At 44.7% G+C, this 13,059-nt stretch overlaps 1 protein-coding gene across 3 annotated transcripts in view; it reads left to right on the plus strand.

Moving 5' to 3' along the window:
* The window catches only part of MON2 (MON2 homolog, regulator of endosome-to-Golgi trafficking), a 409,599-nt gene that overhangs the window by 61,742 nt on the left and 334,798 nt on the right, over positions 1 to 13,059 (plus strand). The gene's annotated exons all lie outside the window — the stretch shown is intronic.

Genomic DNA, 13,059 nt, shown 5'->3' on the forward strand with positions numbered 1-13,059 from the left:
TCTCTCAGGCCGGATCTGTATAACCCATTTTAACTTAGGATACTAGCTCCCTTACCAGTAACACTACCTGTTACACACTCACAGAATTTCATACTGTTGCAACTTTCTAAAGGTAACTGAAGAAATTGTCAGCCCTAAATCTGGAATAAGGCAGCAGGATTAACCCTTTCAGTCCTGGCTGACAAAAAGGGAAGCCCCCTCCTTCCTCCACTTGGCTGCCGATACCTACAAGAACACTCCTCGTGACCTTGGGCAAGTCACTTTATCTCATGTTGTCCCAGGTACCCACTTAGATTGTGTGCCCTTTTGGGCGGGTACTTATTGCACTTGAATACTAATAATGCTGTAAACTGCCTTGCACTTTTGGAAAAGCGTACTAAAAAATTATCTAAAATGTTAGTGTAAGAGTTTGTAAGAGAAAGAAGTGATCACTGGGGAAAACACATAACAGACACACAGATCCCATGTCAATACTCATGCATGAATGAAAATGTACTTTTTTAAAAGAATGACTTCTAGCATATGTTTTGTGTGGTGTATTATTTACATGTATTACTTTCATATTGTTGTGTAATGGGAGGTAAAACTGTCAGTTTCTGAGAAAATTCAGTATATTTAGGGAGCAATTTTGAATAGCTTGTGGTGTTTGAATTGTACCCAGGCACTTTTAGCCTGTATACATTGAAGCAAGTTTTCAAACTGAAACTATTCACAATTTTCTCCTTTGAAAATTAGCTGTACTAAAATTCTCCATGTACTTTGCAACTCTTGTTTATGTGAGTGGCCAAGTCAGGGTAAAATAACACATGTACACTTAATTTCCGAGGACAAGCAGGATGACACGGACCTCACAGATGGGTGACATCATTAGATTGAGCCTGGCAAGGAAATTTGATTTCAAAGCTTTTAGAAACTTTGAGCATGCCCTACTGGGCATGTGCAGTAAGTGATACTGCCATACATCTACATGGTAGCCCCTTCAGTCTCATCTTTTCTGTGGAGCCCACAAGTCTTGGTTGTTGTCACTTCTGCTGTTAGGAAAAAATTCTGCTTCCTAAATGTACAGGAATCAGTATTGCAGGGTGCCACTATCTTTTCATCTCTTTAATCATCCTAAGTACATTTTTTAGATGTTAAAAGTTTTTTCTTTATGGTGGCATGGTAGACTGTAAGATGCAATGTATTGGTATCAGCATCATTGGTGTTCATGCAGATGGAAGTCCAGCTGATATTGGAATCCTTGTTACGGCCCGGCAGCTCAGCTCTTATGCCTGTTCTTGAACATCAAGTACCACCGCATTGATGATTATTTCCAGCCCTTTGAGGGGGGGAATCTCCTCAGAGGTGCAGAAGTTCATAGGGGTCTAGGCGCCAATAGTCAATTACACCCCTTGTTGAGGCCTTGTCTGCTGGTTGGGTGAGATCCAGGTCATGTTCCTGTCCTATCCATTGGCCTTGGACTTAGTGTTTTGTTGGGGTTCTGGTTATGGATCGGAGGTTCTCACAGGACAAGCAGGATGGTAGTCCTCACAAATGGGTGACATCATCAGGATGGAGCCCTGTACGGAAAACTTTTCTGTCAAAGTTTCAACAAGCTTTGACTGACACTGGCACACTGGGTGCACTGAGCATGCCCAGCCTGCAATTATCCCTGTGAGCCACAGGTGTCTCCCTCAGTCTTCTTTTTTCCGCTCTGCAGTCAGCATAGCGGTTGGAGCTCTGTGAGGATTTTTTAACTAATTACCTCATGGAAACACTTAACTTTTCACTTCAAAAAACACTTTCCCTGCACAGGTCTCCCTCCGCGTACGTTTTTACGACGCTCGGTGAGTACTAATTCTTATTTTTCGGTCGGTTCCTGTCACTATCTTAAGGCTGTTAACTGACTGAAGCCTTCCCTTCCCCCATTTTTCAGTTAGCTTTAAACAGCTTGCGAGTATCTCTGTGACACTCTGCTTGCTTATGCTAGTGGGGTAGGGATTTTTTCCTTAACTTTAGGACCTCTGTAGCTTCAAGTCCTTCGTTCCCTGGTACCCTCACGCAGTCGATACCCTATCGCTACACCGGTACACTCCTAAACCGCCCTGGGCTTTTATATGTCATCAGCGCCCCTCCCCCCACGGTGCCCTGATGCCTTTATCCATGTTTTTTTTGCTTTTCAGTGCTACCAGGCTTTTTTCCTCCTACGCACTGTTTTTTTTCCTTGGGCTTCCTCGGTGCCGTCCCTACCCGGATGCATGCCATTGACGCACACGCTGTTAGTCACTGCCATGCATACTCGGGTCGCCGCCACCGCTGCCCGAGACACTTTTTAACGATCCCAGGGTCACTTCATCGATGCCACCCCCCCTTTTGGGGATGCCATCGATGCCCCATCCTCCCCACCGCTGTCCAGCCCTTTCCATCGGTGGGCATCGGTGCCACATCGATTCGTCGGTGGGCATCGATGCCGGATGGTCCCCATCGGTGGACATCGGTGCCGGATGGTCCCCATCGGTGGACATCGGTGCCGGATGGTCCCCATCGATGGACATCGGTGCCGGATGGCTTGTCCGTCGATGGCATTGGTGCCGGATGGCCGTCCGTCGATGGCATCGGTGCCAGGTCCTTTTGCATTGATGGACACCGATGCCCAGGTGTTTCATCCATGGGCATCTATGTTAGAATGCATCCATCGAGGGCAGTCGATGCCAGGCTGCTCCCATCGGTGAAATTCGATGCCCAGGTGGGTCCCATCGATGGGTATCCATGCCGGCTCGATTCCGCGGATGGGCGTCGATGCCACTGCCAGCCTTATGGCTGGCATCGATGCCCATGTCGATTCCAGGACTGGCGTTGATGCCGGGATGGAATTCATCGACTGGGAGATCCATGCCATCGATTCCATACGTGCCCATATCGATGCCACCGACACACATGTCTGGGGCACCGATACCATGTACACTTAGAAATCTGAGTCTGTCCAAATCGATACCGTCAACGTCTGTGGCCCTATAGTTGATGCCCGTGGCCATGCCACAAAAGGCATAAATGCCCGCCTCCATGCATCGATGCCCTCGACACCTACGTTTTCCTTCGGTGTCCTTGACGCCCTATCGATTCGACTTCGACTCAGTCGATGCCGGTATCTTTTTCAATAACGGCAATGTTTTTCGATTATTCGATTCCACATCGTTTCAAAGATACCTATACCAGTGCTGTCAGTGCCTGTCACTGTCATCATTTTCCTGGCCAGTCATCGACGATTTCATACCCATTTTGATGATATCCTCGAAGCCCCTTAGGTTGCCTTCAATATCGTCAATACCGACATAGCACCGCCACATAATACCCTCGCCTCCTCACATTGCTCCACGCTTTGGGTTCTTTTTTAAGCCCCGTATTAGCTTAAGACACTCCATTGTGTCAGGAGCAGAGCAGGCGTGCGGACAGTTCGTCATCGATCGCCTTCCAGGACGACGAGGGCTTCCATCTCGGCGCTGGGGAAAGACCGGGCCGAGCACCGTGGCACCCATCATCGCCGACATCGTGATCGTCCGCCGCTGACGCCATCCAGCACGTCGGTGCCATCCTTCTCCAGGCTGGACAACGCTCGGGCAGAGCAACATCACCACTGCCATCAGCACTGTTCCTACAGTTTTGGCAGTCCTTGGTGATCCAGAACTTCCGGATCCAGGTCCGACGGCTTCTGCATTGGCGTCACGAGACATCGAGCCGCTGCGACGAGGGAAGGGAACACGAGTTCCGTTTGGGCTCCCCTGTTCCTGGCGTGCCCCACCGTCAAGTGGTGTGGGACTGTGGCCATCTGTTACACTTAGCAGTCTAAGCGCCAATCACGCCTGGCCTGTCTCCTCTGTACCTGTGCCACCATACCGGGTTTCAGTGTGAGATGGACGTTTACGTCCCCGGCCTTACCCTCGAGGACTCCAGAGACCGACGGAGTCAACAGTCTTCACCGGCTCGTCTTGTGGCGATCCACGTCGAATGGTAACTACCCGCTTCGGCGGCATTCCCATAGAGTTGTGTTCTCCCATTCGGACCGTGGTTCGAAAAGTTCTGGGTCATGTGCTTTAGGAGCTGTATTAGTGTCACATATCGCTATGTTAGCTATGTTAGCCACAATACCAGGAGAACCCCTCTATCTTCTTGGGATTGCAGCAGGGCTTCTTCTCTTGTCAGTAACAAGTCCCTGTGCCGACCAATGCTCTGACTCTTGGTTCCCTCCCAACCAAAGTTCCAGCTGCATTGGCTGATCTGCTAAACATGAGATTCAGCAACCATTGCCCCATGTACAAGTCCACCTTGAAGCCTGGCCACAGGTCTCAGTGTCTCCTTGTACAGCATACAGAAATGCGGGTACCACTTACCGCTCACACTCCTGCGGGAGCCTACATGATATCCTCCATTGGGACACCTCCTGGTCTCCCATCTGGTCAGATATCAGAGCGGCCACCCCACCTTGTACCAAAGTCCCGGTACACTCCCCCAGGCGCTACGAAGTGCAGAGGGGAGAAGGGAGGGGGGTTGGGGAATTTTAATTGCACTATTTTTTCTTTTAACAGAAAATAGTTACTCTCCGCACATCCTGGACCTAAGAAACTCCAACTTTCTTTAGAAGTCACAGGTACAATGGTATCTTTGGTTACCATCACTCCATATTGCAGTAAGTACATTATTTTAATGTTTCTATGTGCTTTATGATGAGTCAACATTACAACCCCAAGCTCTGCCGTTGGCGCCAGCTTCGGTAAGTGAACTGTCTCTTGCATCATGGTGAATGCTGTTTTCTCTGCGGAGTGTAACATCATTCACTTTCCTTGCATAGACTACTGCTAACCACTTTCAGTACATGCAATGAGCTCTCACTTTTTTCATGACTCACTATACATTTACTAACTGGGATTACTGTCACTGCCATAAATCCCTTCTGTAACACTTCTGGACACCACAGTCTTAAGACCCTTTTGTCCAGCATGCGCACAGACATTCTGATACATTCGTATATGTCCCTGTGCATATTTTCCATAACCTCAGCCCTTCAACTTTTCATGGTTGGGCTATGGGGTTTCTTCCCACTAAGCATTTTTCTCATAATTCAAAACTGCTATGGGTTATATTCAGTGACATTCTATACTCAATGGACCTAAGTGGTTTCATTGCTTTCGTCCCTGATTCTTATCCCAGTTCGAACTAGGACCTAGTCTCCTTCGACTCATGCTCGCAATTCGTTAGGGTTATAAAGTTTCTCCTGAAAGCTTTCAACCCATTATGCGTCTATTGCACTCCAGCATAGTTTCTCATAAACGTCCTGGATGTTGCACCCATGAGTTATGCCCTTATGCCTTCCAATACTGCTTTTGCAACAATTCTTTGTGCATACAGACAGACAGCATAGGGACAATGTGCTTTCCAACTCATAAGCACGCATTACCTCTTAGCTGCTCTGCTAGACAGCTGCGCAGCTCTACCTTGGCCCTTGTTCACTTCATGCCTCCTTGGGCCACATATCTAAGAGATTTAATGAACGCTCTATCAGACCTTCTCCACGTAGGTTCTATCCTCTCGAATGGTCTCAATTACATGTGTACAGGGAAAATCTTTTCACGCTGAGTTAATTAAACTTTCCTCTGCGTCTGCATCATTCCATACGATGCACAGGTTCTGCTCCCTACACATGTTTCCTATGCGTTCCCTTAGATGCCTTTTCTTCCCTCAAAGGCCTCTTCAATATATCTCTTCTGCTGCCTCTCGTAGCCAGCATTTTTTCTAATGTTGAACTGGGATGGGGTTCAGTATTCTTTTCCCCACTCCCTGACTGAGATCAGTATGCTTTCCCATACTTCTCAATCCATCATATCAGTAACCTTTTATTCTCTCACCAGTCAGTCCCAAATCATAGACTTACTGATGTTCTTAGGTTCTGGTAGCGTCACAAAACCTTCTAAACATAAATCTTGCCGTTTAATATGGCAGGCTTTACCTCCTGACGCTAAAAAAAAAAAAAAAAAAAGAGAGGTATTACTCCTTTTACTTTTCCACCATTTTTTCTTACTCCCTCGGATTCTGTTCTCCAGACATCCTCCACATAGTTACACCTTTCTCTCAGTAGGTGTATCGTTTTGGGAGTTGGGTTCCCGTTTACGGTAAACCTCTCTGAGTCGGCTTACCATGGATTATCCACTGATCGAGCCGCCTCTATTTCTCTAATCACGGAATGAACATATATATTTTCCTTATAAGTCTCATACATTCTACGTTTGAGCCTTTCCATTCCTCTCTTCCACAGTTTGGCAAGGGAACTTCTTTCCCTCTTAATGTCATTCCTGCCAGCAGGGTCCGTGAGTTATGCACTCTTTCCATACTCACCTGACTCGTTCCTCCGTCACTGAGTGGTTCTATGCATTCATCTTTCTGTCCTTTTCAGGTAGATGTTGCATCTCTCTTTACTCAGGAAATACTCTGCCAATTTTTCCTAGCCTCTCTCTCTCGCCCTAGGGAGAGAGTGGGTTTTCCACATTCCTGGACAGTAATGCTGCGCTTACATTCTATCTACATTGCACTGCATTCTATGTGAATTCCACTTGACTCTTTCCTCCATGCAAGACTCAAGCTGCGACTTCCAGTGGCCACACAGATCTAATCCTTCTGACTAAGTGGTCTGTATTTCCTTTGCTACCAACAAGCAGACACTTCACTACAACACTGTGGGTATCCACATACTGTTGTTTCCGTCCTAGCCTTAACAGCTTCCCTTTGGTTACTGCTGCTTGTACTTTTTTATCAGGCTGCAGCCTGGAGTCCTCTCCATACCTTTGCAGCCTATTATTGCTTACATTGACTAGCCGGCATGCTCCATGTTTGGCCAGTCCGACTACTCTTACCTTTTTCAATTCACTACCCAACATCCTTCCACGAACCCATTATGGTGTTGCGGATGCCCTCCGTTCCCATTTCCACCTCCGTCATTACGCTTTCGCGTGTCTGCGGTGTATCTGGTGCATTCTCGGGCATCCTCAGCTCGGTACTCACCCATTTGTGAGGACTACCATCCTGCTTGTCCTGTGAGAAAGCAAATGTTGCTTACCTGGTGTAACAGGTGTTCTCACAGGACAGCAGGATGTTAGTCCTCACGAAACCCGCCCGCCACCCCGCGGAGTTGGGTCTGTATACTTTTATTTTAGTTTCGCTTGCGCTTTTTAGCTATAAGACGAGACTGAGGGAGACACCTGTGGCTCACAGGGATAATTGCAGGCTGGGCATGCTCAGTGCACCCAGTGTGCCAGTGTCAGTCAAAGCTTGTTGAAACTTTGACAGAAAAGTTTTCCGTACAGGGCTCCATCCTGATGATGTCACCCATTTGTGAGGACTAACATCCTGCTGTCCTGTGAGAACACCTGTTACACCAGGTAAGCAACATTTGCTATTTCTCTGATGAGAAGCAGACTATGGGTATTTAGGAGAAAGTCTCCCACCGAAGACCTCTCCTTTGGCTTTATTCAGAGAATGACAGATGCTATTCCATTTATAATGATGAATCAAGGACCAAGATGCTGGACATTCTGAAGTTTGTGGAGCTCCCACTCCCCAACAAGGACATAATGGCAGACCCTGTTCATGAAATCTTTTGGGAGGTATAGATGAGAATGTGGGCGAGCCCCGTCTCTGTATCTTCAGAGAATTAGAAGGCAAACATGTTATAATCTGTCCAGAAGACTCCTAGAGTTGAGAAACTGTAGCTTCCACACCAGTTGGTGATAGCTGAACCGCTATCAAGAAGGTTAAGCAGTCCATAATTCATTCCTCAGTGCCCCAGGAAAGGATTCACATATCCTGGATTCTATCTATTTATTAGTTCATAATTATTTATTTATTTATTTATTTATTTATTTTCTTGGGAGAAAAGTGTTTTAGAGAGCTATGCTCAATGCCCGCATAGCATTTGTTTAGCTCTTTATGAGCCAGTATATGTGGGACATTCTGAAGAAAGTGAAAGAACTGGCATGTTGCTTCAAAAGCAGCAAAATGACCTACTATCACTAGTGGAGAAGCGTATGGAGTGCAGAAATCACAGGATCCATTCAATCTTTTTCGAGATGGCACCAAGAGTCTCTGCAGTGTGTATTGGTGCCTGCACGCTCACGTGACTGCGGGTCTCAGACCTCAGATGTCCAGGAAATACTTGCTGATGTGCTTTACAATGGAGAAAATCTCTTTGGGGATAAAGTCAAAGTAGTGGTGAATCAGAAAAAAAAATTTCTGTACACTGCTCCAGACCCACTCTCCTCAGCCAGGAGGTACCTGAGTGGAGTGCTGAGAAGACATTTCTATCAGCTGAGGAGACCCTTTTCTCTGCCCCTTTGGTCCCATTATCATCAGGGTTCTCTTGCTCACCTCTGCTGGCAGAGGGCTCCAAAGCCACAACCAGCACTCCAGCCAAAATCTGGGACAGGATTTTGATTGGATCATAGAGAGATTAGATGAGATTCCAGTATCTATGCCAGAGAACCTGCCTATCAAAGGAAGACAGAGGTTTTATGTAAATTGTTGGCCCAGAATAACTTTTGAAATGTGGGTCCTCAGCATAATAAAAAAGGATCCACTCCTCCAGGAAATGTCCATCAGAATTTTGATCAGGTTGGGGGATTCCTCAACCCTCATCACTCAAGATAAGGGATGTTGAACCATCCCAACATTGGGTCCCTGGCCCTCCTAACCTAGATGTGAAGAGAATATCTCTGCAACCCCTGGGACTTCCAGAGGATGAGTCTCTGGTTCTTCTGGCTTCAAGGAAAGACTCCATTAAGAAGTCCTATGGATTGATGTGGAAACTGTTTGTCAGTTAAGGTGAGGAAAAGGCCATAGATCCTTTCTTCTGCTTGATGCAAAAACTGCTTGATTATGTTCTGCATCTTAAGGCCAACTCAGTTATGGTTCACCTTGGTGCTTAATCACACAAATACCCACACACACACTGTGTACTCCAATACACCACAATGTAAACAATACCAATGAAATAATGTACTGGTCTCTTTTTTACATACAGCACTCTGTCGCCAAAATACTTATGTAAGACCCTCTATTCACGAGTAGGCATATATTGTACCATCTCGTTTGTCATAGGGGTCTGAATTACTTTTAATAAATCCTGCATACCCTTTGTTTGCTTAGTTTTTCAAGTTATCATAAAAAGTCTATACGAAAATTATAGGGAACTCCCAACTAATACCGCACAACCAATGAAGAATACTTATCCACAATGAAAAGGTCCCAAAAGTCCCGACATGGCCATGTTTCGGACCGCAGTCCTGCTTCAGGGGAAATCACGGGTCACCAATTCAACGATCCTTCTCAATACCGTTAATGCGGCGATTTCATCTGTGCAAATACTTTTTTGAATGCGGGCTATAGTTTCACCCGCCTCGAGGCAAACTCTTCTCTGTCTAGTCTATAGTTGTCTGATTTATGTGGGGCTTGCTTCATTTGACACTTCCATCAAGCCTTCTGCTGTGCCATGGGTCCTCAGCATGATATTGATTCAATTGAGAAAAGCTCCTTTTGAGTCTGTAGACTCTTGTGAGTTGAAATACCTGACTGGAAGGTCGTATTTTTGGTGGTGGTCACTTCACATCCCACAGAATCGGTGAGATCCAGACCCTAGTGACTTAATCCACTTATGCCAAAATTTTTCATTTTATTTATTTATTTGAAGTCTTTTATATACCGAGGTATAGCAAGCTGCCTTCACTCCGGTTTACATTATAACAACTTATTACAGATACTGAACAATATAACAGAGTAACTTATTAACTGAACAGGTATTACAGTGTGCAAGGAAGGGTACAAACAGAGTACACATAGGTCTTGCAGTGTGCAGGTAGTATACAAACAGTGTACGAGTAAGTATTGATACATATGTTACGTAATATCATGAGTGTGTTTGGGAATCCCTTGCTTGGGTTAAGATGGGATAGAAAGGGAGGAATATTTCTCGGGGATCGGTCAGGGTCAAACTAAAGATTGAACCAAAAATGACACTTTTTGGGGTCTGTGGATAGGTGGAGATTGTCGAGAGAGAGGTTCTTGTAAGATTAGTGCAATTATAATTGGGGGGGGATAATGTTTCTGAGCAGTTGCATTTATCTTAGCCAACACCATCTGGAAATGTCTGTCTGAATAACCATGTTTTGATTTCCTTTTTGAACAATTTGATGTCGCTGAGTGTGCTTAGGTGATCTGGTAAGGAGTTCCATAATTTCGGTCCCGCGATGGAGAAGGCTCTGTTCCTAGTGTTGGAAAGCTTTGCTGAAGGAAGAGAGGGTATGACTAGGTGCAGTTTGTTGGTTGTTCTCGTCGTTCGTTGTGATTTGTGTATTTGAATCATGTTATCGAGGGCGGTGTTGTCTGCATTGTAAATTGCGTTATGTAATGTTAAAGTTTTGAATTCGATTCTTTGTTCGACCGGTAGCCAGTGTAGACTTTTCAGAACAGGGGTGATGTGGTCTGATTTTTTTCTTGCCGGTTAGTACTCTGACTGCGGCATTCTGTAACAATTGGAGCAGTTTTAGTGTGGATTTTGGAAGGCCAATCAGGAGCGAGTTGCCGTAATTGAGGCTGGTGAAAATAAGTGATGGTTCTGAATTCTTGTTGGTGTAGAAGCGGTTTAAGATGTTTGAGTATGTGAAGTTTATGAAAGCCTTCTTTAGTTTTCGTTGCGATGTTCTTTTTGTAGCTTAGTTCATTGTCTATCCAGATACCAAGGTCCTTTGCATTGTTCTTCAGTTGGATGTTAGTGTTGTCAATTTGTAAGGAAGGCATTGGTGTTATTTGTCCTGTGTTATTTCTTTCAATGAGGATGCATTCTGTTTTGCTCATGTTGAGGCATAACTTTAGGTGGTTCCACATGTTTCTAATTGAGATAAGGTGGTTGGCTGTTTGACTCAATGCATCTTCGATCGTTGAGGCTATTGGGATGAGGAGTTGAATGTCGTTGGCATACATATAATAAGTTACACCTAGACTTGAGATGAGTTGGCATAGTGGGAGTAGGTAAATATTAAAGAGGGTGGCCGAGAGGGCGGATCCTTGTGGTACCCCTGTTTCAAGGGGGAAGGGATCAGAAGAGTTGTTGTTAAGGGTGACTTTGAAGAACCTGTCTTTTAGGAATGATGTGAACCAGTCAAGAGTTTTGCCTGAAAGACCTATGCTTGCAAGTCTTGATATCAGTCTTTTGTGGTCTACGGTGTCGAATGCCGCAGAGAGGTCTAGTAGGATTAGTAAATGGCTTAGTTTGTTGTCGAAGCCTCTTATTATTTTGTTTGATAAATTGAGAAGCAGTGTTTCTGTGCTGCGGTTTTTCCTGAAACCATGTTGTGAGGGATGTAGAATTTTGTTGTTCTCTAGGTGTTCATTAAGCTGTATCAGTGCTGCTTTCTCTGTCATCTTTGCGAGTAAGGGAAGGTTAGAGATAGGACGGTAATTATTCAAATCATCAGGATCAAGGTTCTTTTTTTTAAATATTGGAGTGATTGTTGCGATTTTTAATTTAGTTGGTAGCTCACCTTCTTCTAGTGATTTGTTTATAATTGCAGCTATGGTTGGGGCAATAATGTGTGCCATTTCCTTTAGCTCTCTGGTTGGGATTATATCAAGATCATGACGAGCTGGGTTTATTTTTCTTAGCATTTTTTCAGTTCAGTATTTGAAATTGGGTCGAAATTCGACCAAGGTGTTATGGTTGTTGTGTTAAAAAGTTCTTCTGTGATCGAGGATTTGTTGAAGGTGCCAGTAATTTTGCTTATTTTGTTCTTAAAGAACATGGCAAGTTCTTGACTTAAATTATTTGTATCGGATGTGGGGGTGTTGTTATTCATAATAGGATGGTTCTGTGCACACATCCTATGCTCAGGCCTAAGGTAGTGTTGGACTTCCATCTTAATCAGAAACATAGAAATGATGGCAGAAGAAGACCAAATGGCCCATCCAGTCTGCCCAGCAAGCTGTCACACTTTTTTTTTCTCTCTCTCTCATACTTATCTGTTACTCTTGGCATTTAGTAACCTTTTGGTTCTATTTCCCTTCCACCCCTGCCATTAATGTAGAGAGCAGTGCTGGAACTGCTTCTAAGTGAAGTATCTAGTTTAATTGGTTAGGGGTAGTAACCACTGCAGTAAGCAAGCTACTCCCACGCTTGTTTACCCAGCCTGTGCAATTTAGTCCTTGTTGGTTGTTATCTGAATATAAATCCACCTTTCTTCATTCCCCCTGCCATTGAAGCAGAGAGCTACTCTGGATATGCATTGAAAGTGAAGTATCAGGCTTGTTTGGTTTGGGGTAGTAACCGCTATAACAAGCAAGCTACTCCCCGCTTTTTTGTGAACGCAAATCCTTTTATCCACATTTCCTCTTGCCGTTGAAGCATAAAGCACTGTCGTAGTCGTATTAACTGTGTGTATGTCTAAATCTAAATCTAATTCCTTCTACTTTCAATTGTCCTGAATTACTCTCCCCGTTTATTGTAACTTTCACTTCTATTATTTATGGTTTTACCCTGGTTTTATGTAAACCGGTACGATAAGACATGGTCTTGAGCATCGGTATATTAAAAGAATTTAAATAAAATAAAATAAATGTCTATTGAATAAGGGTATTATCTCCAGTTATTAGCTGTTATTCTCGCAAGCCACCCTCTCTTCATTCACATCCTCTAGACTTTATGGATCCACAGTGTTTATCCCATGCCCCTTTGAAGTCCTTCACAGTTTCGGTCTTCACCACTTCCTCTGGAAGTAAAGCTGAAATGTGGAATTCTGTCCACACATTCACATAAGAACATATGAAAACACCATACTGGGTCAGACCAAGGGTTCATCAAGCCCAGCATCCTGTTTCCAACAGTGGCCAATCCAGGCCATAAGAACCTGGCAAGTACCCAAAAATAAGTCTATTCCATGTTACCATTGCTAATGGCAGTGGCTATTCTCTAAGTGAACTTAATAGCAGGTAATGGACTTCTTCTCCAAGAACTTATCCAATCCTTTTTTAAACGCAGCTATACTAACT

This window comes from Rhinatrema bivittatum, chromosome 9 (assembly GCF_901001135.1).
Source record: "Rhinatrema bivittatum chromosome 9, aRhiBiv1.1, whole genome shotgun sequence".
Taxonomy (NCBI): Eukaryota; Metazoa; Chordata; class Amphibia; order Gymnophiona; family Rhinatrematidae; genus Rhinatrema; species Rhinatrema bivittatum.